This window comes from Lissotriton vulgaris, chromosome 8 (genome assembly GCF_964263255.1).
Source record: "Lissotriton vulgaris chromosome 8, aLisVul1.2, whole genome shotgun sequence".
In the NCBI taxonomy this organism is placed as follows: Eukaryota; Metazoa; Chordata; class Amphibia; order Caudata; family Salamandridae; genus Lissotriton; species Lissotriton vulgaris.
Window position 1 is genome coordinate 212,614,260 of NC_141696.1, and position 27,617 is coordinate 212,641,876.

Sequence of the window (27,617 nt, forward strand, 5' to 3'; positions counted from 1 at the left end):
CAAAACAGCGGAAGTGCAGCACAACACCAAAAAATATGGAAATTTACATAGACTTGGTGTTGACATGCCACTGGCCATTGACTTTATAAAAACAATCATGGATAAGCAAAAATAAGAAAAGTATTAGTACAAAGGGAAAGACATAATTTCTTTTCATTTGGGCTTTAAAAAGCCATATAAATTAAACTTACAAAGAATACAAGAATGCTGGTCATCATTTTATGAGCTATGATCCATGGTAGGGCAGATTTATATTTGTTTAACACAACACAGCGACCAAGGTTGCTGTGCTATGTTATACAAAGGGGAGAAAGCAGCACAGAGCCATATTTTATTAAAAGTAGCCTGTTGCTTGTCACTAGCCCTGTGTTGGTGCATATAAAGACTAGCTAGCAACACACACAACAGCAAAGGTGTGAATGTACTATCTAGCATAGAATTTGCACTGGAAGCATACCCTTTCAGTACAAAATCCAATAAATAGACAGTCCAAAACATTCCACACATTGTATGTGCTCTGTGCAGTGAAGCATTCATGCAATGTGTGAAGTGTCTGGCGAAAAGCAAACATGTGTACTGGTTAGGCTTGCTTCAATGAGCTTTATCATTTGATGCAAAGCCCAATCTGGGTACTTTAACAGCTCGAGCTTTGCTCAGGGAACTATGGATACTTGCTCTTCCGAGGTTACACCCAAGAAACGCCCTCTAGGAAGCAAAGTGGTGCAAAGCAGAGCAACATTATATTTGCACAAGAATGGGCACCACTGTGTGTCCCTTGGAAGTGTACATCCTTTTATCTACCTGCACTTTTTTCAACTGAACATCCTGCTACGGGATTATTAAGCAAATTTTTCCTTTACGGCAATACCTGGACAGCGCTTTACTCGCCCTTTCCTACTTTGAGGACAGATTGACTCCCCTCCTTTCGCCGATCGCACTGAGATCAGCGCAGACCCATCCACGGACCACCGGCTCAGGATAACCCTTTAATCCAATTCTTGATTGACTATCCCCCTCCCGCCGATCATGATGAGATCAGCGCTGACCCATCCACGGACCACGCGGCTCTGGATAACCCTTTAATCCAATTCTTGCTCATACACACTTGAAGTACCGATCATGTGAGTTCGGATACTTCACTCTGCCACGGGACGTCCATCGAGGCACCCCGACAGATCTTCAACTCACGGAAATTTTCCCGCCAACCCTTGTTACCAACTTGTTGCCTAACGCACTGCATCCAGCCCTTCTTGTCCTGATTATGATCCCAATTCTTACGGATCGAAACGCTGTCGATTCTCCAGCGACATTCTAGGCGCCCCTCACACATTGGTTTTCGCAAAAAAATGAAAAATGAATAACAACCTTCTTGAAGTATTCTGAAACATCTCTGTTGCTTTTATTCACTATACATAATTGCTCACTATACACCTTGCGCCGTCCATGCTGCTCTCACTGTCACTTGTGTCGCTGTAGTGTCACTCACCTTTGCACTCGTGCACCTTGTACAACCTTGGGCTGTCACGTATTATTTAATAATTGCAGTGTTGATATTAACTGTTAAATTACAATTGCCCTATACCTCTCAAAATGCTTATAAAAATGATGCCTTGAGCACATATGAAAATAAAACTGAATCTCCTTTTTCTGTTTGGATAATACTGTATAGATATCCTCAATAATTGTCTGCAAACAATACAGGTTGGGATATTGTTCCTAGTATATAACGGGATTATTAAGCACATTTTTCCTTTACGGCAGGAGACTTTTACCCGAACCACAGAAAATTGTACAATAATTTTTATATAAAAAATGAAAATGATTATATGTTGTATGATGGGGCTGTCACATTCACCACAAATATTTATTTATTTATTTGCGTGTTTATAAAGCGCTTGAATAAACTCCCGAAGGAGTATCTCCGCGCTGAGAGTCAACAGCAGCAAAACCGGGACAGTATAATCGTATAGGGCGAAGACTCATAAATAACAGATAATTAGGTTCCTATTAACTTGACTAGTTAGATCTGAAACAAAAAGGTTTTCCATTGTTTCCTAAAAACGAAATGGTCAGAACACTGTCTTAATTGAAGAGGCAGACTATTCCACAAAGTAAGACCAACCACTGATAGGGCCCTGCCACCCTTTCTAGTCCTGCCAACCCTAGGTATCCTTAGTAGCAACTGCTCGCTTGACCTAAGGGAGCGTGTGGGAACATATGGGACAAATTTATTAGCTAAGTAGGCAGGGCCTAAATCATGTAGTCCTTTATGTACAATACAACAGGTCTCGAATTTCACTCTTTGGCGGATGGATAACCAATGGAGTTTATCCAACAGAGGTTTAGAGGGAGATCTGGGTGGAGGGTTGAGGACTAGCCTGGCTGCAGTATTTTGTACTACTTGAAGTCGGTCCAATACCTCTTCGTTTGCAGACACCAAAAGACCATTGCAATAATCAAGTCGGCTGATCATTAGAGCCTGAACCAAATTTTTTCTAATGGAGTTCGGAAGGAGCAGGAATATCCTACGGAGGAGTCCTATCACATGAAAACAGGACCCCACCGTAATATTTCCATGATGTTTCATATTCAGCTCCGGCTCCAGACGTACCCCAAGGTTCTTGATTACTAGTTTTGGTTCAGGGACTGGTCCTAGATCTAAAGGCCACCAGTCAGGGGACCATAATATTTTGGCCTCCCCGAAAAGCATCACCTCAGTCTTACCAACATTACACTGAAGGAAGTTGGAAGACATCCATTGGGATACTGCTTTCATCCCCTCGGAGAAAGATTGTATAACCTCCGGGGTCAAGGATTTGAAAGGAAAAAGCAGCTGAGTATCATCAGCATAAGACACTGGACAGAAACCAAAGGCTCTCGTTATGTCTGCCAGGGGTGCCACATAGGTGTTTAAAAGAGTTGGGTTCAAACATGAGCCCTGTGGCACCCCTTTGGTGATCTTAACCTCATCCGACCGATATTCGCCCATGGTGACACTTTGGGTGCGGTCAGAGAGAAAGCTCTTTATCCAGTCCAGTGCCTTGCCACCCAGTCCCATCACAGTCAGGCATTCGATCAAGATCTTATGAGAGATAGTATCGAACGCTGCCGATAGGTCTAGCAGCACCAGGACAACAGAAATACCTCTCTCCTGGTAGATACGAAGATCGTCAGTTATCGACAGCAAGGCCGTTTCGGTACTATATTTCGGTCTAAAACCAGACTGTGAAGGGTCAAGGCTTCCCGATGTTTCCAGGAAGTTGGACAAATGCTTGTTGGTATGCTTTTCAATGATTTTACCCAAAAATGGTAGCAAGGAAATAGGTCTGAGGTTGGACAGGTTAGTCCAAGGGATGGCGGTGTTCTTCAGGATAGGCCTAACTAGAGCCTTTTTCCACTCTTGTGGGACATGTCCTGTTTCCAACGAGAGGTTAATCAGGCATTGAATGTCCGGACCGAGCACTTTCCCCAACTCTCCCATTGATCTTGCTGGTAATAGATTGGAAGGGCTCCCACTCTTGATGTTATTAATCAGCATCTCTACCTCTGGCAGAGTAATATTTGGAAATAAGTCAGAGTTGGCCACAACTGTTTGACCCGATGCATTGATGTCAGGATTATTATTACTAGATGGAATGGATGCCTCAATTTTTTCATAGATAGCATTGATCTTATCAGTGAAAAAACTTGAGATGTTGTCGCATAGTTGCTGGGACGACATATCCGCACTTTCACATGCTACTGGTTTTAGAAAAGTGTTTATGATTTGATATAACACTTTCGGATTGTTACCTGCCGCCTCCAATTGTGAGGTAAAATGGCTCTTCCGTGCAGCTCGGATGGCTTTATGATAAGTGCTTATTGCCATCTGATAATTGGTTTTATCCATTTCCAGGTGCGACTTTCTCCAAACTTTCTCGAATTTCCTGGCAGTACGCTTAAGGCACCGCAGCTCTTCTGAAAACCAGACTTCCTGTTTACTTGCAGGACGACTTTTAAATGTTTTAAGTGGGGCAATCTGCTCTACAGCAGAACGTGTGGCTAACTCATATTTGAATAGGGCAGAATCAATGTCCTCAGAAGGTAAAATTTTTGGAGCAACATACACTTTTCTAAAAGTTACGTCAGATATTTTGTGCCGTTGCCTACGGCGCACTGGGATTTGTACAGGACAATTAGAGGAGGTATCAGTTTTGGGCATTGAGAATTCTAAAATGAAATGATCTGTCCAATTCGTTTGTATGGGCGCATGACACTTTATGTCCGGAAAATTGGAAAGAATCAGATCTAAAATGTGCCCCGCCAGATGTGTTGGCCCACTATTACATAGTTTCAGTCCCAGCAAAGAGACATCCATCAAAAAGGATTGTGCCTCCTTATTGTCTTTTATCTCGCTATGGATATTAAAATATCCAAGCAGTATAAAATCTTTGTCTGGATCAACATATGGGGCGAGTGCTTCCACCAACATACTACAAAATTTTCTTATAGGGCCTGGAGGACGGTAGACTAAAGCTCCCTTCCTGCTATATTTGGCTGACATGTCAATTTTGAAGACCAGCATTTCAAAAGCAGAATTGCACCACTGATCTAAAACAGAGAAAAAAATGCTGCTTTTATGCACAATCGCTATACCTCCACCCACTTTCTTTGGTCGATCTAATCTGACAATTTTATACCCTTCCGGGATCCCATGAGTGATAACTGGGATAGAGTGGGGTTTAAGCCATGTCTCTGTGAGAAAGCACAGATCAGGTTCATGTGTGGAGATAAGGTCACAAAGCATCTTCACCATCATTCCAGATAACTATTCTAGCACCAGCAATGGAAGATGCAAGCTTTGCTGGTAAAAATACTTTATCCACAAACATAGATACAAAAACAATACGTAACTTAGGTCTCTCATGCAAGGATTTCTCTATGGTGAATGGTTAACTTTGCATATGGCTAAAATTGAGTCATAATCAGATTTTTTTAGGCAGCATAGTTTTCATAAAACTCTATGAATTGTTTTCAGCTGTTCCATCCATTGTATACATCTGTTTGCAGTCATTATTTGCTTTGGTTATCCCGCTACATGAATGTCAGACCCTATGTATTGCCACGCTTACAAAAACTGAAACATTTTTGTAATCCAGTTGTCACGGTTGTTCTCTCTTTCCGGGTGAATGACATTCTGAAAAAATTTTCCAATGTCACTTAGTTAATTTCCTGTAGAGTTTAGGCCACTTAACCTGCTTATGAGTCTTCAGTTTGAAACAAAACAACATTGATGAAATCCAATAACTTCATATTCATCAATCTTACAAGATCCAAGCGAAAACAAAACAAAAAAATCGACTTTGACAACATTGATATTGTCCTGAACCCATCATGATGACATGGATCATTCAATTTAATTCTTGAAATAGTTTATCAATCTCTGCATTTCACACACATTTTCCTAGTAACTTTATCATTCCTCTAGGTACCTGTTTTTAACACGTTTGTGAACCCTTACTGTCGCTAGGGAGCTAATAAACAAGTTTATTAGTAGTCCTAACTTTTTTCAATGTTTTTAGCTTCTACTTTGTTAGTAAATGCCTACATTTCCTGAATATTATCCTTTTTGGCTTCACTAACAGCTTTCTGAAATGTCATTAAGACAGAGGGTAGTATTTTGAGTTTGGCAAATGCAGGGCATCCTTCAATAATTTCTAGACCCTGCAGGTCCTGCCTTCACCAAGTGCGAGCTGGACCCAAGCCCAGGGCGCTGGCATAAAGAGGGGCACAGGGACTGTCTTCAAGCAAGCAATGCAGTAGGCTTCCTCCAGTTTAAAGAAAACAGGTTTAATGTGCGGGCAATGCAATGTACAGAAGTCAAAGTTACTATTTTACTAATATTTGGTTCCCTTAATTGTGTACATTTTGAAGAAGATTTCATCTCCGCAGTTTAAATGTCCAAATTTATCAAGTAAACTAATCATGGGGTCATTATTAAATGTTAAAGCCACCAATAAGCTGCAGGTAGTCATAGGTACAGCAGAAGTATAGGCGCCATTGAGAACGTCACTAAAGAACCTCGTTTGCACTCCTGCAGCTCATGACTTTCAACCCGAGCCACTGGTTTATTACAGATACAGAGACAGGAATCTGTCTCTCTCGTGGGGCCCCAGCTGTCATGAGGTCCTATTAGCAAGTGTATGTTTTGAAATTAAACCCTCATTTCATGCAGGACTTGATCAAAGTTCCACCCAATTATCCATTTAAACAAAACCAGAAGGGGTAAATGTTACATTAGAAATGATGACTACCGATAGAATTATTTTTTAAAGAAACTAGCCTATTCAAAAATCCACTCTTTGAACAGTTTATTATTTTTAAAAAAGCGAATTCTCTTTATATAACCTGCACACTGACAATATTCTGTGAGTTAAAACTCACCACTAAAAGCTGCTCTGATCCCAAGAATTTTTAATTATGGCACAGACCACTCAGCCAACCACTCTTGAATAAGCTGTGCATTCTGTGCCATTAAATTGAGCAATTGTAACAACTGCTATTTACAGCACTTAGGAAAGGCAGAAGGTTTGAAGCACCATAGCAACAAGTTATAGTGATTTTTTATTTTCACATCGTCTCAGAGAAAAACCATGTAACTTGTTTCTCTCATTTCCATGTGCTTTGGTCAGGGCGGGCTCACAAATTCGAGCCCACCCCGTTTGATTTGCCAAAACACCAAGCTTTTCCCGCAGTACTGAGTCCATCCTAATGCTTGGGTCATGAGACTCATTGAGACTTGTTAAAAGATTCAGAACTCTCTCTTTTAGTAAGTTATGTGTATTAGGCCTGTCTATGAAGGCTGAGATGCAGCTCATATAATTTCCCCAAACTTTACAGTATGTGCACAGGACATCTTTGGAAGCAGACCCAAGACTGTTTTAAATACAACTATTGTTTCAATACTAATCTTCACAAAAATCAGACCTTACAATCAGTCCAACCTAACTCGAATGTTGAATCGCGTTGGTTTGCCACTTTCAGATTTGTAACTTTCGAGTCATGAGATTGTCAATGGATGACTCTTCAGGATACCGATGGTAGTAAAGTTATTTCTTCTTTATTGAAGTTCGGAAAAGATATAAACATGGGGGTATTACTTCATACCCTCATGAAACTATGGCATATATGCAAGTCTCCTCATCATTAGTTGCATATTCCTGAATACTATTTTCCCCAGAGCAGTCCTTGTTGTCCTGTTCAGGATCCCAGTATTGGTCATTTACCTGGAGAAAGAGAAGACAGTGCTCTTAAAGCAAGAAGACACTACGCCCCCTCCTCTTTCTCTCCTCCACTTTTAAGTTTGCAGACTCCCACTCCATTCCCTGATCAAAACAACTGTACTGATGAGCATTGATTTCTGTAGTCATATCAGACACCTGGTGGGGATCCACCCTTCTCTCACTGTCTACCTTTCCTCCACTCTTTGAGTATAATTCCCTGGGTGTATGCCCCTGAGCCATCCCCACCTAACCCAATAAAATTGGTGCTTGGGCATTGTGGTGTTATATACATGTTTCCTTGATTTGTTGTCATTCTGGAAGAGACAGGAAGAAGTCACCTTGCCTCACTTCTTTTCCAAAAGGGCTTTTTCATGTCGGCCTCTCTGCATTACAAGGCAACGGATGCATAAGAGTATTGCCTGGTCTCCCCAATTGCCCCAATACGAGTCTGTATTGATGAGGGGAAAAATACTGGCCACATTTGCATCATCTCCACTGCCCCTACTACCGGGACCAGCTTTGTCTGTGGAATATCTGAGGCTGCTGAGATGTATGCAGGAACAACACTCTGTGGTGGTGCAGAAGCCATAGACATCTAGCTCAAAGTAGGTTAGGATTTTTTTTTAGAAGAAATGGCAACATCGCCCAAACCAGTGTGGAGGTAGAGGATTGTGTAAAAGGGGAGGTGTAAGGAAGGCTTAAGGAGGCGCAAACCAGTGTGAAGGTACAGGAGTGGGGAAAAGAGAAGGCGTAGGGAAGGGACAAGGACCCGGAGAGTTAGGGCAGGAAGGCACCCTGTCACAGAGATATGATGTGGTTAATCTGACAATAGTACTTAAGTGGTTAGCTTTTTGAAATGACCAAGAATTCAACTGATAGATCATCATCAAAATCAATCTCCATTGTTATACAATTAAATATAAATTAGAACCTTCTAAACATGACATACAGAGAACAAAGCGTATACAGTTATATTCATGTCCATCACAGCACTTTAAATGGCACAAGCATGAAAAAGATGCTAAAGTCCATTTGTGATATGAAACTGACAAAAGTTCCATATTAAAAAAATTAGAAACCCAGTTCCTGTAATTTTTGATCATGTTAATAGTGCGAGTAGTTTCCTGTGTTAAATGCACTACACTCAATTCAAGTATAAGGTGATTCAGATGAGCTAATTGGGAGGTCGCCAGGGTATTTTTAATGTCCTTAATTGCGGCTTCCGGCCATTTGAGGGGTCCCCTTCGGGACAAGGAGATGGAAATGCCTTAAAGTAAGAGGGTGAAGCAAAGAGGGCATCTACAGTCTTATCATATGTTATGCGTAAATGGTTTATTCAAAGTTTGGCCTAAAAATCCACACAGCAGTCAATTTTGTTTGAGGGAATAACACGCGTTCTCAGTCCATGAGTGAGTTATGCGCTCGGACCGCACAGTGCCGGTCTCTCAGTTTGAAGTGTCACAGCATACTGGCATTGTGTGTTCTTGCAAATAGATTAGAGTAGCCTGCAGCAAGGGATTCTGGACTGACCTGGATCTCAGTGAAGTGAGTGACTGACACTGCATCGTCCAAGCAGGATGAGCCCAGTTGGTTGTATATCAAAACACTAACTGTGGACTATTATTTGATCTGGTTTTGGAAGTGGCTTCTTGCACATGGGTCACTTCAGTTTTATGTGCAGTTGTTGTGTGACATCTACAGAGTAATGTATTTTCTGTTGTAAATAAACCACTTTATGAGACTTGAACCTGTAAAATGTTCTCTATGTATAACATCAAGTACAGTAATTTGGCTCTTCTTTATACTTAAATGATTTTAGTGAGTCTAGTGTGAACCTCGCCTCCACATTTGACAACTCCATGTCATTTGACTTGTACACTTCAAACCCCTTCACAGGACATGTGCTCTCCAAGTTACTCTTCATAGTGCTGTGTTTATGACAATATACTACATTGGAGCCCTAGTTTACATGAGCAGTGGAACAAATGTCTAGGGCCATGCTTTAAGTACTACTGCTTCATCAGTCACCTATTGCTTTTGATAGTACACCGTCATTTACTACATAATGCAATTATGTAACATTATTTAAAGTGAGAAATATTAGTAACTGAATAGTAATGCATTAATGTGTTCAGAACTGGAGCTGCAATTTTAACAATTTTAAAATATTTACTTTTGCAAAGAGCAATTTTGTTTGGTGAGTCTGACCTTGACTAATGCCTTTTTATTTTTATTTTCGGCAATTGAGGGACAGATTTAGGCCCTTTTCAGGTATTTTTAAATGTCTTTCTAATGTATGTATTACACAATAATACATACACAAATAAATAACACATTAAATAAATTACTACTTGTTATACTACTACTGCTTCTACTACCACTACAACTATAAGGTGCTATACATGCTCACATACTACTATTCATCACCTGAATCACAGTTATGTTATTATCTTATTTACTTAGTATCACAATTCGGGTAGTCATACTATATCACACTAATAATATACATTTGATGTGGTACTTTCTACTTCGAAGTCGTGAAACAACAGATATTATCATGTATGTCATGTGGTTTTTGTTTTATTCGGTATTTCTTCACAAGCGTTTCCAATAGCTTTTGTCAGCTTCATTTTTTCTAAACATTTTTGCAAAATGTTCCACTCTCTTTCCTTACAACAATCCCAGTCATGCAAAGCAGACCAAAAGGAGATTTTAAAGAGTTTTGCTGTGCTCCTGCAATCAATAATTCCATAAAAAGCAGTAAAATATGAATGCTCCTCCCTTATTCTGTTTAGTTCGAGTTCTCAAAAGATCTCATGGTGAGCAACATATCTGCAGGTTATATTTTTAGGCTGGTAGTACACACATTCAGAATACAGCAGGTTATTTAGACGCAGACACAACACTTCACCACAAATGTGGCTGATGACCTTGTTCACCTAACTGATGTTCCACCCACTTATTGGAGTTCGTTGGCCTGTCCCTTACCACCGGCAGGAATGTATGACGTTACAACGCATACTTTTACAACGCATACCTTTACATTGCATTTTTTACAACGCAACATCCATTACAACGCATGCCATTACAACGAATTTTTGAAAACTACCTTTACAACGCATATCATTACAACGCATACTACCTTTACAACGCATACCATTTCAATGCATACCATTACATTGCATGAATGGTAAGTATTGGATAGTGTAGGGGTAAAAATTACTATTCTAACTCCAGGGGGTGCAACAGTAGGGTAAGTGTTGGATAGTGTAGGGGTAAACATTACTATTCTAACTCCAGGGGGTGCAACAGTAGGGTAAGTGTTGGATAGTGTAAGGGTACTATGCGTTGTGATGGTATGCGTTGTAATGGTATGCGTTGTAATGACTGCGTTGTAATGGCATGCGTTGTAATGGATGTTGCGTTATAAAAGTTTAGTTGTAATGGTAGTGCATTGTAAAAGTTGCATTGTAAAAGATGGTTCCCCCGGCAGTAGCTCCTCAGGAAGAAACTTATACTTACAAAACTCCCAGGTTGTCAGGTACATTGTTTTGTTTGTTTTTCAAAACAATCTCGCTCTCTGGGAGCTTGTTTTCGAAATGTTAATATGAATTGTATTTCTAAAGTGGTCGTACACCATAGAGCCTCATGGTCTCATGGTGCAAAAAGATAAAAAGTTTGCTGAGCGGGCACATGATACGTATTGGCTATTCAGCAGACTTACAGTGGTCTTAATGACAACAGCTCTTCTGAAGGCACAGTCATCTCTTCCAGACAGACAGAGCTCTCTAGATATGGAAGGCTGTAGTCTGCTAACAACAAGGCATAGCAGCCTAGTGGTTGTGTGTTTCTTTCCTTCTTATTTTTGTAAGAGACAGGGTGGTGGATGCGTCCCTGCTGGATGATTCCTGGAGACATGCAGAGCAAGAGGAATGTGTGAATATGTGACCTTTTGTGCAATTTCAAAATCATCATACATCATTCCAGTGTCAACCCATCGCAAGGAAATGCTGCACAGAACTGAGGCTCTGATCTTATTGCTGAGCAGTAGACAGTAAGTTTAGAATACATGCTTTTATAATATGAGAGAGTGGCTGCTTTTAGATTTGTCTCTACTGTTGTGGTTTTACGTTATTGTCTTAGGGCATGCTTTTCTAAGAAGTATTAGTATTTATTTATTTATTTATAAAATTTCTAAAGCGCACAAATACCTTCCGGTGTCTCGGCGCTAGAGTTCACAGATTGCAGAGGGATTCCATCAACAATTTACTGATTAAAAAGCCAGGTTTTAAGATGTTTTCGGAATTTTAATAGTGAAGGACTAGGTTTGATATAGGAAGGGAGCTGATTCCAGAGTTTTGAGGCAGCAACCACAAAACGTTTGTCTCCCCATGTTGCCTGTTTTGTACGCGGAATTATGAGCTGTTGGGCTGCAGATGAACGTAATGTTCGACTAGGTTTATAAACATTAATTGCTTTTTTAAAAAATTCTGGTCCATTATTGTTCAAAGCCTTATAAATAATACACAAGGCCTTAAACTTTGTACGGCTTCTGATCGGCAACCAATGTAATTGACGAATGATGGGAGAAATAGATGAGTATTTAGGTGTGCCAGTTAGAATCCTTGCGGCAGCATTTTGAACAAGCTGTAATTTGTTCAGAACTTGCTCCTGCGCGTTAAGCAGTAGGCCATTGCAATAGTCCACCTTAGATAATACTAGAGTGGACATTAGGGTCTTGCCTGCATTCGGGGGAAGAAATGGTAGCAATTTCTTTACCATTCTTAGGGTGAAGAAGGAGGCTGAGACCACTGCGTTAGCATGGCTGACAAAGGCTAGCTTGTCGTCGAAAAGAACACCCACATTTCTAACTTTAGTTACTGGTGGTGGAGGAGTTCCCAGCTCCGAAGGCCACCAGACTGGGGACCAAGACGGGGTCAGTTCACCAAATAACATCACCTCTGTCTTGTCAGAATTTAGCTTTAAACAATTCTGATCCATCCAGGTACTGATGGCTCTCATGCCCTCTTGGAAATTCGCGGCTACTGCTTCTCCATTTTTGTGGATCGCCAGGACCAGTTCGGTGTCATCGGCGTATGATGTTAAACCAATGCCAAATGACTTGATCACCCTCGCCAAGTCCGACACGTAGATGTTAAAAAGTGTCGGACTTAGCGAGGAGCCCTGGGGAACTCCACACGGCAAGGTGAAATCAGGAGAGCGGTAACACCCCATCTTCACAGACTGCACTCTCTCGGCCAGGAAGGATGCCAGGATTGCTCTGGCTTTACCCTGAATGCAAATGGCAGCGACACGGTCGATCAAGATGGTATAATCGACCGTGTCGAAAGCTGCAGATAGATCCAAGAGTATTAGGATCGCTGCACCACCCTGGTCCATGATTATCCTGACCTCCTCTGCTGCCTTTATCAGAGCAGTCTCGGTCCCGTGGCCCTTCCTGAACCCAAACTGGGTGTCGTCAAGCAGATCGTTCTGGTCAATATAGTTCGACAGCTGTTGGTTCATTGCCTTTTCAAAAATTTTTGATGGATAAGGAAGTGAGGCAATAGGGCGATAACGTTTGGGCTCTAGTGGATTTAAGGTTGGTTTTTTTAAAAGAGGTTTTACAATGGCCTTTTTCCAAGTTGGGGGGTAGTCACCTGTCCGAAACATGGTGTTGCAGATGTTAGTAAACACCGGGGCTATTAGGATGGATACTGGTTTAAGGATAAGTGGAGGACATGGATCCAGTGGTGATCCTGACTTAACAATATTCATAAGCTCTTCCATAGACGACTGGGATAGTGGAGAGAAGACCTCAAAGATTGTTTTTTGTGACGTGAGAGGGATCTCCAAACTGGCAGAATCGGTGGTAGTTTTTTTTGTGAAATTGTTAAAAATATCTTTGACCTTAGCCTTGAAGAATTCCACCACCTTATTGCAAAAGATTTGGGATGGTTCTGTGGTAGGAGGAGCTGGTGGATTGGCTAACTTTTTAACTACCTGATATAGCTGTTTGCTCGAGTTATGAGCTAATTCTATTTGTGTGCTATAAAAATTACATTTTTCTGCAATAATGAGCTTTCTATAGCTCGACAAAGCTTTCTTATATGTTTCTCTGTCATTGTTGTCATAATTCCTACGCCAGCGCCTCTCCAAATTTCGGCAGCGTTGTCTCTCGAGCCTTAGTGGTTCCGAGAACCAAGCCGCAGAGGGTTTAGTGCGATTTGGCTGCATTTTTTTATTGGGTGCTAAGTGGTCAAAGGCATTGTGCAGCCAATGTTCGTAATTATTGGATGCTTCAAGTGGGTCAGATATGTCTTCTGGTATCGTAGATTCCAGAATGTTATGTAAGGCAATGGAGTCAATGTTTTTCCAGTTGCGACATTTAATCTGAGGACGTATACTAGTAGAAGAGTTATTATGGTTCCTAACTAGAATAGTAAATTTGACTGCTGAATGGTCCGTCCATACAAGCGGAAACACTGTAAGGTGAGTAATATAGGAATTATTAGTGAATACACCATCCAGGGTGTGACCTGCTTGATGAGTGGCTAAGGAGACCTGCTGTTCTAAGCCAGCGGCCAAGAAGTCAGAGATCAGAGTGTGCGAGTCTTTATCTGCGAGGTTTTCTAAGTGGAAAATTAAAATCTCCTAATATTGTGTAGTCTGGGTTGGCAGCTGCTGGTTCTAATAGAAGATTAAGGGATTTCAAAAAGGGTGTTCGTATGATAGGTGGTCGATACAGCAGAGTTCCCTTAAAAGTTTGTATAGGAGAAAGAGTAATAGTGAAACCAAGAGCTTCCGCAAAGTCATAGTCTAGTGGTTCGGTTTTTATGGCTAGTTTGGCTCGGTGTATAATAGCTAGACCCCCCCCCCTTTTACCCGAGGATCTATCTAGTCTTATCACATGATAGCCATCTGGAGTTGCGATATTGAAATCTGGGCCAGATGCTGGATCTGCCCAGGTCTCAGTTATAAACATAACATCTATGTTTTGGTTGACTATAAGTTCAGCCACATCATCCCTATGTTTTATAAGTGAGCGTGCATTTATAAGTACGCAATTTATATATTTTTCTTCATTTCCGGAAGCTAATAGGGAAGGTTGTTGAGAATAGGGTGATGTAATCGTGAATGCACAGTTCGGACACACATTGGAAGGTAGATTACAAAAAGAGTTCAAATCAAATTGAGTGCAAGTCTTATCATGTAAGGTATTTCCAATACTCAGAAGCTGTGCTCTGGGGTAAGTGATTACCTTCGTTGTATGATGGGATCTACAAGGACCAGGGGGTCTGGCGCACAGCGCAGTCCTAGCGCGGACTGGCGCAGACTGGCACCCCTTTGGCACGGCTTCGGCGCGGTGATGGCGCTCCCGCTGCGCTCGACCGCTGCGCTTCCGAGCGGCCATTTTATGGCCTAAGCCCCGCCCCCAGCTGGAACGCTACCTCCGTTCTGGTCGGGGAGCCGGCCCTGAGGCACTATGGAGCTTACCCTGCCCTCCACACAAACGGCACGAAGCCGTGGTGGAACGGGGCTAAGGGTGCAGAAATTTACAGCAATTAAAGCAGTACTAACGAGTTAAAATCGTTTTTAAAAAAGTAATACAATTCTTACATCAATTGCATCAGCTAATAGAGTGCGTGTTATGTATGGGCGATTTTTACAGCTAAAGCGTTTAGCACTGGGTTTCAACAACATGCAGTAGACATCGTCACTGTGCCTGCACCTTTTCCATAACTCCTGCAAAACTACAAACAATGCAGATCCACCGGTTCACGCCTGTACTTGATGATTTCCATTGAAAAAGGATATACTGGTTAGTTTAAAGTCAGAAGACAGAGATTTGACTTCTGCTTCTGCATCTGGAATGTAAACCATCTAGAGAAACGACATGGTCAGCCTGTAAACTCTGTTCACTTCTCTCTTCTCTAGCTGGGCCAGGAACTTTTTTTTGCTTTTTTTTTCTTCCAATGGTGCACACATTCTACGTCAATACGAATAGAGATATTCTATCTAGCCCACTCTTTTTATGCTTCAAATCACATCCATTTAACTGCCCGTTTTTATGAGAGAACACAATCAAATGCATTGATACGAAATTGTAAATGATTCTGTTGCACTAATCATGTCAGGGCTCACAGCTACTGCTGGGCAGGACCACTAGCCAGTGCAGCACTGCACGCTGCGGTCAGGGCCGCCACTGCAAAGGATGGTTAGCCATTTAAGGTAACACTGCAATTCGAGCATTTGTGTGATACAGCACAGCAAGGTCAATAACCAAGGGCAGCATTGCAGAATATGACCTGGAATCTGGGGTACAGCATGTTCAAGTTCAAGTTCAAGTTCAAGAATTTATATAGCGCACTACTCACCCAGAGGGTCTCAAGAAGCTTGGGGAGGGGTTCATTATTTATCGAATACCCAGGTTTTAAGTTCTTTTCTGAAGGAGATGTGGTTCTGTGTAAGGCGGAGGTGAGTGGGGAGTGAGTTCCAGGTCTTGGCCGCTAAGTAGGAGAAGGATCTACCTCCCATGGTGGATCTTTGGATACGCGGAACTGCGGCGATGCCTTGATTGGAGGATCTTAGTTGGCGGGTGGGTGTGTAGAAGGATAGTCGAGTGTTGAGGCATTCGGGCCCTAGTTTGTAGAGGGCCTTGTGTGCGTGGGTGAGGAGACGGAATGTTATTCTCTTGTTGATGGGAAGCCAGTGGAGGTCTTTCAGGTGGCCGATAATGTGATCTTGGCGAGGGATGTCCAAAATGAGTCTCGCTGATGCGTTTTGGATGCGTTGGAGTTTTTTCTGTAATTTGGCTGTAATTCCGGCGTAGAGGGTGTTTCCGTAGTCTAGTCGACTTGTAACCAGGGCGTGGGTGACAGTCTTTCTTGTTTTGGCGGGGATCCAATGGAAGATTTTTTGGAGCATACGAAGTACGTTGAAGCAGGAGGATGAGACGGCGTTGACTTGTTTGGTCATCGAGAGTGAGGAATCTAGGATGAAGTCAAGGTTACGTGCGTGGTCTGTGGGTATGGGTGCTGAGCCCAGATCCGAAGGCCACCATGAGTCGTCCCAGGCAGAGGGGGATGATCCTAGGATGAGCACTTCTGTTTTGTCTGAGTTAAGTTTAAGGCGGCTGTTTTTCATCCATACGGCTACTTCTTTCATGCCTTCGTGAAGATTGGTTTTGGGGGTGTTGGGGTCTTTGGTGAGGGAAAGGATCAGCTGGGTGTCGTCAGCGTATGAGATGATGTTAAGGTTGTGTTGACGCGCGATGGAAGCGAGTGGACTCATGTAACCGTTTAAAAGGAAGGTGGGACTGAGTGATGATCCTTGTGGTACACCGCAGATGACTTCGGTGGCCTCTGATTTGAATGGGGGAAGTCGGACTCTCTGAGTTCTCCCAGCTAGGAACGAGATGATCCAGTCCAAGGCTTTTCCTTTTATGCCGATGTTGCTGAGGCGTTGTATGAGGGTGCTGTGACAGACAGTGTCGAAGGCGGCGGAGAGGTCGAGTAGAATGAGGGCCACTGTTTCTCCGTTGTCCAGTAGTGTTCGGATGTCGTCTTTAGCTGCAATGAGGGCAGTTTCAGTGCTGTGTTTGGCTCGAAAGCCGGACTGTGAGGGATCGAGGGAGTTGTTGGATTCGAGGAAGGCGGCGAGTTGGCTATTGATGGCTTTCTCAATGACTTTGGCTGGGAATGGGAGGAGGGATATGGGGCGGTAGTTTTTAAGTTCAGAGGGGTCTGCTGTGGGTTTCTTCAGGAGGGCGCTGACTTCGGCATGTTTCCAGCTTTCTGGGAAGGTAGCAGAGATGAAGGAGCAGTTGATGACATCACGGAGATGGGGTGCGATGATGGAGTCTGCTTTGTTGAAGATGTGGTGGGGACATGGGTCGGTTGGCGAGCCAGAGTGGATGGAATTCATTAGGCGGATGGTGTCTTCAGTGGTGATTGGGTTCCAGGCGCTGAGGTTGTTAGAGGGCGGTTTAGGTTCTGAGGGGGGTAGAGAGGATAGTTCGTTGGAACTGTTTTCGAAGCTGTTATGTATGTCGGCAATTTTGTTGTAGAAGAAGGAGGATAACTAATCGCAGAGGTCTTGGGAGGGGGTGATGTCGTTTGAGGCTGCAGTGGGGTGGTGAATTCTTTGACGATGTTGAATAGTTCCTTGCTGTTATGGGCGTTGTTGTCGAGTCGATTCTTGAGTGCTGATTTCTTGGTGGAACGAATCAGCTGGTGGTGTTTGCGGATGGCTGCCTTGAAAGTGGTCATGTTGTCGGTGGTTGGGTTTTTTCTCCATGTTTTCTCGAGAGTACGGCATAGCTTTTTGGATTTCTTAAGGTCATCGTTGAACCAGGGGGCCTTTTTGCTGTCTTGTTTGGTGTGATGGTTTTTCAAGGGTGCTAATTCGTCAGCGCTGTGAGTGATCCATTGTTTGAATTTGATGGCAGCTTGGTTTGGGTCCGATGAGAGGGCGGGTGGGTATTGGTTGAGCGATGTGAGGAGTTGGTCGGTGGTGATTTTGTTCCATTTTCTTCGGGGGATAAGTTGTGGGGGGTTGTGGGTCGAGGTGGTTTTGTAGCTGAAGTGAACACAACTGTGGTCCGTCCAATGGAGAGCTGTGGTGCGACCGAAGGAGATGTGTTTGCTTGAGGTGAAGATTTGGTCGAGCGTATGTCCGGCTACATGGGTGGGGGTGTCAACAAGTTGTTTGAGACCGAGATTGGCCAGGTTGTCAAGAAGGGTGGTGGTGTTGCTGTCGTTTTTCTTTTCCAGGTGGAAGTTGAGGTTTCCTAGTAGAATGTAGTTCTCGGAGGCGAGGGCATGTGGACTGATGAAGTCAGTGATGTCTTCGCTGAATTGTTTATGGGTTCCTGGAGGCCTGTAGATGAGGGTGCCTCTGAGTGTGGTCCTAGGGTCGGTGTGGATCTGGAAGTGGAGGTGTTCGGCGGTTGTAAGGTTATCGTCGGAGCTGGCCGTGATTTTGATGGTGTTCTTATGGACGATGGCGATGCCTCCTCCTGTTTGGACGGTGCGGTCTTTTCGGATGATCTTGTAATTGTCCGGGATGGCTATGGCGAGGTCGGGTGTTGATGATGCGTTCATCCATGTTTCAGTAAGGAAGGCGACGTCCGGTGATGTAGTGTCGAGTAGATCCCAGAGTTCGGTGGCGTGTCTGTGGACCGAGCGGGTGTTCAGCAGGATGCACTTCAGGTGGTTTGAGTCGGAGCTGTGTTTGGGGTTAGTGGAAGTGGTATGGGTCTTGATGCTGGTAAATTTGCAGGAGTGGCAGGTAAAAGGACCGTGGGTACGTCCTGGGGCAGCTTCGTAGCATTGTGGTGTGCGTCCAGGGTTAAGGGCTAGGAGGGTGGCGGCGTCATACGTTATGCTGGAGGAGTGCGGTTTACGGGGGCCAGGGGGTCTGGCGCTGGGCGCGGTCCAGGCGCGGACGGGCGTAGACGGGCTTACCTTTGGCGCACCTTCGGCACGCATGGGGCGCGACCGCTGCGCGTGAACGCTGCGCGCAAAAGCATCTGTCATAAATGGATGGTGAAGGGGCGGGGGCGAGGGAGGGTCAGCTGCGAGGCGGGAGCGGGGAGGAGACACGGGCCAGGAGTGGACACAACAACAACAAAATGGCTTCCAAAACAGAAAGCGAATCGGGGCACAGCCGAGGACCGGCAATCAAAACAATAGCAGGCTACGGCAACTTAGATCCAAACAATGCAGCGCCAACGTGCACAAACAGCAATCAGCTGGTACAATTTCGATTTCCCAACAAGCAGGCTATGTTACTATTAATTAGGCAATGCGGCGCAGGAGGGCACTAATAGCGCTTTGCAGGCTACGATACCAGGCGCTGTGCGAATGCGCGCGATCACGGGTCCAGCAGGGTAGCAGGCAGCAATGAGGCACACAATCAAGCAGCAAGTGCGGGAGCGTGGGTGAGCGACCGCTTCGGGGTAAGCCCAGGTGGTCACAGCGCTAGGAGGGAAGGAGGGACGAGCTTACTCTGTCTGTGGGAGGGAGGGTCAGCTGGGAGGCGGGAGCGGGGAGGAGACACGGGCCAGGAGTGGACACAACAACAACAAAATGGCTTCCAAAACAGAAAGCGAAACGGGGCACAGCCGAGGACCGGCAATCAAAACAATAGCAGGCCACGGCAACTTAGATCCAAACAATGCAGCGTCAACGTGCACAAACAGCAATCAGCTGGTACAATTTCGATTTCCCAACAAGCAGGCTATGTTACTATTAATTAGGCAATGCGGCGCAGGAGGGCACTAATAGTGCTTGGCAGGCTACGATACCAGGCGCTGTGCGAATGCGCGCGATCATGGGTCCAGCAGGGTAGCAGGCAGCAATGAGGCACACAATCAGGCAGCAAGTGCGGGAGCGTGGGTGAGCGACCGCTTCGGGGCAAGCCCAGGTGGTCACAGCGCTAGGAGGGAAGGAGGGACGAGCTTACTCTGTCTGTGGGAGGGAGGGTCAGCTGGGAGGCGGGAGCGGGGAGGAGACACGGGCCAGGAGTGGACACAACAACAACAAAATGGCTTCCAAAACAGAAAGCGAAACGGGGCACAGCCGAGGACCGGCAATCAAAACAATAGCAGGCTACGGCAACTTAGATCCAAACAATGCAGCGCCAACGTGCACAAACAGCAATCAGCTGGTACAATTTCGATTTCCCAACAAGCAGGCTATGTTACTATTAATTAGGCAATGCGGCGCAGGAGGGCACTAATAGCGCTTTGCAGGCTACGATACCAGGCGCTGTGCGAATGCGCGCGATCACGGGTCCAGCAGGGTAGCAGGCAGCAATGAGGCACACAATCAGGCAGCAAGTGCGGGAGCGTGGGTGAGTGACCGCTTCGGGGCAAGCCCAGTTGGTCACAGCGCTAGGAGGGAAGGAGGGACGAGCTTACTCTGTCTGTGGGAGGGAGGGTCAGCTGGGAGGCGGGAGCGGGGAGGAGACATGGGCCAGGAGTGGACACAACAACAACAAAATGGCTTCCAAAACAGAAAGCGAAATGGGGCACAGCCGAGGACCGGCAATCAAAACAATAGCAGGCTATGGCAACTTAGATCCAAACAATGCAGCGCCAACGTGCACAAACAGCAATCAGCTGGTACAATTTCGATTTCCCAACAAGCAGGCTATGTTACTATTAATTAGGCAATGCGGCGCAGGAGGGCACTAATAGCGCTTTGCAGGCTACGATACCAGGCGCTGTGCGAATGCGCGCGATCACGGGTCCAGCAGGGTAGCAGGCAGCAATGAGGCACACAATCAGGCAGCAAGTGCGGGAGCGTGGGTGAGCGACCGCTTCGGGGCAAGCCCAGGTGGTCACAGCGCTAGGAGGGAAGGAGGGACGAGCTTACTCTGTCTTTGGGAGGGAGGGTCAGCTGGGAGGCGGGAGCGGGGAGGAGACACGGGCCAGGAGTGGACACAACAACAACAAAATGGCTTCCAAAACAGAAAGCGAAACGGGGCACAGCCGAGGACCGGCAATCAAAACAATAGCAGGCTACGGCAACTTAGATCCAAACAATGCAGCGCCAACGTGCACAAACAGCAATCAGCTGGTACAATTTCGATTTCCCAACAAGCAGGCTATGTTACTATTAATTAGGCAATGCGGCGCAGGAGGGCACTAATAGCGCTTTGCAGGCTACGATACCAGGCGCTGTGCGAATGCGCGCGATCACGGGTCCAGCAGGGTAGCAGGCAGCAATGAGGCACACAATCAGGCAGCAAGTGCGGGAGCGTGGGTGAGTGACCGCTTCGGGGCAAGCCCAGTTGGTCACAGCGCTAGGAGGGAAGGAGGGACGAGCTTACTCTGTCTGTGGGAGGGAGGGTCAGCTGGGAGGCGGGAGCGGGGAGGAGACATGGGCCAGGAGTGGACACAACAACAACAAAATGGCTTCCAAAACAGAAAGCGAAATGGGGCACAGCCGAGGACCGGCAATCAAAACAATAGCAGGCTATGGCAACTTAGATCCAAACAATGCAGCGCCAACGTGCACAAACAGCAATCAGCTGGTACAATTTCGATTTCCCAACAAGCAGGCTATGTTACTATTAATTAGGCAATGCGGCGCAGGAGGGCACTAATAGCGCTTTGCAGGCTACGATACCAGGCGCTGTGCGAATGCGCGCGATCACGGGTCCAGCAGGGTAGCAGGCAGCAATGAGGCACACAATCAGGCAGCAAGTGCGGGAGCGTGGGTGAGCGACCACTTCGGGGCAAGCCCAGGTGGCCAGAAATTGGGTAATCACTGCAGACCTTGGTCAGTAGTCAACACTGTACAGCATAGGCAGCCTCCAGAGGCGGCTCTAACCAGTATGGTCACCAATCAGGGGAAGCACAACAATACATTACAATCAGGCAGAATAGAACAATACACTATCTAAAGTCCTTGCACAATAGCCATGTGCTGTGCTGCATTTAGGGGCATAAAAACTAACAGTTTGCAAAACGCAGCACAACATGGAAAGTTAGCACATTGCATGGTTGGGAAAGAGCTGAACAACCCAATATTTGCCAAGATATGGTGCTGTTCGGCTACCTCTAAGAGCTGGTGCACCTATAGCAGCCTAGCACCAATGTAAGCGCCTTAGTGCAAGGGTGATTGCATTGTGGGCTGGATTTTTTTTGTGCAGGAAGACATACCTTTCTGTACAAAAACAATCCTTAGAGTCATGTTCCTCTTTCTATGTGTGCTGCAGAACGAAGCACATATGGAAAGAGGAAATACGAGAATAACAGAATATAGTACTCTTTGCTACTCCTCTTTCAAGGTAGTTGCAGCATTTTGACGCAAGCACAGATTTACAAGTCGTTGCAATCTTGGTTTGTGGACAAATATGTGGGTGAATGCACAGGAACGAACATGCTCCACCCAAGTAATGCTTACCCGACTCAAAGTAACGCAGAGTAGCACAATGTGTTGAGTTGTATTACTTTGTATATACTAAACCATGCTAAGCCTTTGCTTGGCACAGTAAATGTCAAAATGGATTTTGCATCGGGGCTGCGCTACAAAAGTGGCGCTACCTTGATGCAAAATTCTGACAGAGTGTGCTTTCATACACTTGTCCTGCGACAGAAATCTCTTGGTAAGTGTGATACATGAAAATGTGGATTCTTCTAAAGTCCTAGACACCACTTTACTGTAGCGGTCCATTGGAAGTGGAATGCCTTTTAACACGGGTGACTACCACCATCCGCAGTCATGGGATAAAGGACCTTTTTAACTGCACTGGATGTTGTTGAGTTTTCCTACTGGCTTTCATAGTAAAGTTAGTATTGTGTCCAATGATAGAGGCAACTCAATTCCCCCTAAGTGTAAGAAGTGTGTGAGGAGTATCAGTAACTATTTAACCATAGATCAAGTCATACATCCATGCACTCAGGTGCCTACCCAACCATCTATACATGTGCTATATTTTCTATCCATGCAATCAATCACTCACATTTGCAGTGCTCATTTCCCACACTGCTTCCCTCACTGCACCAGAATCATCAACAACCAGATTCCTGCATACATTGCCTTTGCCTTGTCCTTCCAGTTAGTCTCTGATTTATACATCTAGTCAAACATGTAATCATCCAACCAACCATCCATCCACTGAATCACTCATCCCACCATCTACACTATTGTCAACTCTTGGACTCAAACGCTCACTCATGCATGCATCCATGCACTCATCAGTCATTTCACCCAACCATGGAATCATTCTCACTTTCATCCACTCACCCATCCATACAGCCATATAGGCAATTAATCAATGAAGAAGTACTTTCAGTAATTAGCCAGACTGTTTGTTTGTAATTGCCAATGCTTGTTACTTCTTTGAACGCTGTGGTGGCTGGATTTATGAGTTATCTCCACAACACCTTACAGGGCAATAGGCACACCAAAACAGCGGAAGGGCAACACAACCCAAAATAAATATGGAGATTTACATAGACTTGGTGTTGACATGTCACTGGTCATTGATTTTATAAAAACAATCATGGATAAGCAAAAATTAGAAAAGTATTAGTACAAAGGGAAAGAAATAATTTCTTTTCATTGGGCTTTAAAAAGCCATGTAAATTAAACTTTTAAAGAATACAAGAATGCTGGTCATTATTTTAAGAGCTGTGATCCATCCTAGGGCAGATTTACATTTGTTTCACACAACACAGCGACCAAAGTTGCTGTGCTATGTTATACAAAGGGGAGAAAGCAGCAGAGAGTCATATTTTATTAAAAGGAGCCTGTTGCTTTTCACTAGCCCTCTGTTGGTGCATATAAAGACTAGCTAGCAACACACACAACAGCAAAGGTGTGAATGTACTATCTAGCATAGAATTTGCACTGGAAGCATACCCTTTCAGTACAAAATCCAACACATAGACAGTCCAAAACATTCCACACATTGTATGTGCTCTGTGCAGTGAAGCATTCATCCAATGTGTGAAGTGTCTGGCGAAAAGCAAACGTGTACTGGTTAGGCTTGCTTCAATGAGGCTTTATCATTTGATGCAAAGCCCAATCTGGGTACTTTAACCGATCGAGCTTTGCTCAGGGAACTATTGGTACTTGCACTTCCCAGGTTACACCCAAGAAACGCCCTCTAGGATGCAAAGTGGTGCAAAGCAGAGCAACATTATATTTGCACGAGAATGGGCACCTTTCAAGAAATAGTTAACTTTGTAAAAGCATACTTCGTTTTTTCGTGATTATGCCCAAAAGCAGACCCACAAAAAATCGTGCCCCTTGTGTTGTATTGTGCTTAGTTATGTGCACTTTGTTGAAAGACACTCATTACTAGAGGACAGTAGATCTCATAAAGGACGGACATTTAAGTTCTGTAATACTTTTCCTCTCGATATGATGTCTCTCTGGATATTTCCACAGGCTGTAGTACGTGAAGAATATGATAAAGTCCCATTTTTTTCTGGGATGATATTCCAATTCCCTATGTAATCCAACTATTCTAGAAGGTTGATTTAGAATTATGCACAAATCCCATGTGGTTATAGTTCTTTTTCACTCTTTTCAGTGTTCGTATTGCTGCATCATTGCCTTCGTATCACTGGGACTAAAGGTTTTCTTTCAAGTGTTAATTGCTGTTCTTTGTGTACTGAGATAATGAGGGTGACAAGCAATACAATACTTGACAGCTGTGATAAAGGAGACAAATGTCACGGGCCACTGGCCAAAGTTTCATCTCCACTGTGGTCTCAAAGGATACTTTCTGTGCATAGTCTGATATATTGCTAGCTTTATTTTGAACTATTGTAACATTCTTTGTTTTACCGAACAGCTGTCCAGGAAACGTTGTATGCCTCTGATTTAAAAAGAGCATTGGCAAAGCCAAAGGATATGCCTTTTGAGTCATCATTAAAATATTTGAGGAAACAATAGTTCTAAAATAAAGAAAAGCAAAACAGGTATTGCTTTTTGTATAGAATACATTTGTGAGATGAAGAATTGATTGTTTGATGATTAAGTTTACTTTTAAAATGTAAAATCGTCCCAGTGCATTGCAAAGCAAGCACTCCATAGGGGTGGAATAATACAGACAAACAGCCACCAGCATGGTCAGAGAAATAAAATCCTCTTGGGAAAACAAAGCCCACTCTATGTATACTGCAGGGGTGGGTCCTTCATAAGAGTGGAGGAGCATCACCCTGCTAAAAAAAAGTACCCCAGAACAGCAGAACAAAAAATGGCTGATAGCGTTTATTTATAACCATTTTATTTTTCGGCAACCCATCCTGAACAGAATGTCAGGAAGGGGCGGGACAATTGCAGCTAAGTGGCAGCAGGGAACTGTAAACTTATGTTTAAAGTGCGCATGACTCTTTGGCCGCCCACCATGCGAAGGCCAGCAGACATGCACATTTTAAACTTCTCGAACCCAGCTGTCTGAGTCAGAGAAAGCACAGTCTTCCAATTCTCTTATGATCTCTAAGAGATGCCACTCCCTCTAATCTTGACACTTGTCTCACACAGAAATGAGCACTGAATCAGTGAACTTTTTAGATCTCAGAGTCTTTGTCTCTGAAAACAAAATCTGCACCGCCCTCTTTAGGAAACCAACAGCACGGAATTCCCTGCAACATGCGAGCAGTAGTCACCCCAATAACTTAAAGTGAAGTATTCCCTATAGCAAGGTGCGCTGCATCAAGAGGAACAGCACACAAGGAAGTTATTTTCAAATCACAGCCAAAGAAAGCATGGAGAGATTTCAAGTGAGAGGCTCTTGGAGAGGGGATCTGGAGCCAGGAAGAGAGTTCAGACTAAACCTAGACAAGACCCCTCCAAGAGAATATAAAGAAAGAGGATGAATATACCAACGTTAGACTGATTGCCAGCTTTTCTAGTGATGCCAATTCTGTAAAGAATTGGCATGCCCTCAAATTGGACTCCACAATAGGTCTGACCCTCGCAGACTATCCATTGATAACGTATTGGAAAGCCAAGTCCATTAAAGACCAGATAGTACAAAGTCATGCAACTGAGGCTAATAGAAAGTCATTATTTAAAGCAATCTTAGGCTTCTTTCCATGCTCTTGATACAAAGCTTGCATCTTCCGCAAAAAGGTCACGACCTATGATATCCCAGGCTCTACTGAACCTAGAAAAATAATGAAATGCATGAATTGCAATACAGCATTCATGATTTATTGCCTCGTTTGTAAATGCAAGCTAAAATACATTGGCAGCATGATACATCTGACGAAAGTGCGTATGTTAGAACATATGAGGGCGACAACTAATAAAGACTCGACATATCCTGTGGCGATACACTTCGAGTCCCATCATGAAAGTAATAGAAACCTTCTGAAATACTTCTGCATTGACCATGCACTCTTAAATGCCAGAGGGGGCACAGGATATCCAAGCTCTGCAGGTTAGAATCGAGATACATAATTGATATTCAAAGTAAGACACCTCTTGGTCTGAATAGTGGTGAAGAGCTAGTAGTACAACTTTAACAGTACAATTTGATACTCATTCAGCACTCCTTGACCTAATGTAGAATCTGGTCTCCATTTGGATTCTCAAACTCTATTCTCTCTAATGTGAAGCTGGTACTGTTAGGTCACAACTCATTTGTGTGAGTATACTATTCATATGTTGAATAGGAAATATTGATACATGTTTTCAAAATGTTTCATTTGCCCTTCATCTCGACAACCTGATTATGTTTACATCTTAATGCGTTGAAAATGACACAGGATTGCCCATAGGTATCTGCTCTCTGAACAGTTGTATTGACATTGCATGATTGCTTTCTCCACTACATACAAAAGGAACATAGCTCCAATAATTATTGCATATTGAGGCGACAACACAGTCATTGAGACCTGTCATCCAGCATAGCTGACTCTCGTTTATATAGGCCCATCCAGGGCACTATAACAGGATGTACGGCCTATGTTTCCCTCAATCACTACTGTTAGTAAAGTTAAAGATTATATTATGGATTACACTGGTTGCCCATAAAGTGCATGAACTGCTGGAACCCACTAGAACGAATGTGAATATAATTTTTGGTCTTCACTTTAACTGTCGGTTCACATTTCAGTTGGGTATTCATTTACATATTTGATAGTTTTCTTTCTAATTTACATACGTTTATATTTTCACGTGCTCAATATGAAAATGAAGTGCCCGCATGCATCTGCATTTATTTTATGATTGATTGCACTTGAATTGCCATGACTGGTTTCCTCAGTATTTACAATAAAAACCAAAGTCCAACGACTATCGAATATTGAGGTGATGACACAGTCATCATGACCAGTCATCCAATATAATCGGCTCTTGGCCATAGTGCCCCATCCAGGTCATTATACTAGGATGATAAACATGTTGTTCCTCACACCAGTATTTAGAGCAGAGTTACAAAATATATATGTATTATACCTGTTGCCCATACAGGGCGTGAATATGTAGTAATCACTAGGCAACAAAAGAATATGATTTATGTGTTATGATTTATAGCTTAAGAGCAAAATCATGCTAAAACGGGGCATTTCTTTCTTTATTCTTGATGAATCGTAATGGATTATACAAAGATGGTGGTGATACCCCAGGACATTGAATGTGTTATTTGTTTGGGAACTAGTCCTTTCTCTATGATATTGAATTGTATCAGAACAATGAATTGGATTGTATTTAATGATGCTATGCGACTTGCGACATTGACAAAGGCTTTTCTATATCTATCTATTTATCCATCTATCTATCAATCTATCCATGTATATATTCACTGAAAAAAACATAGGTTTTAGGCACGTTATAGTTAGAAATTAGCATTTAAAAACATTAGAAATTCACAAAAAAAACA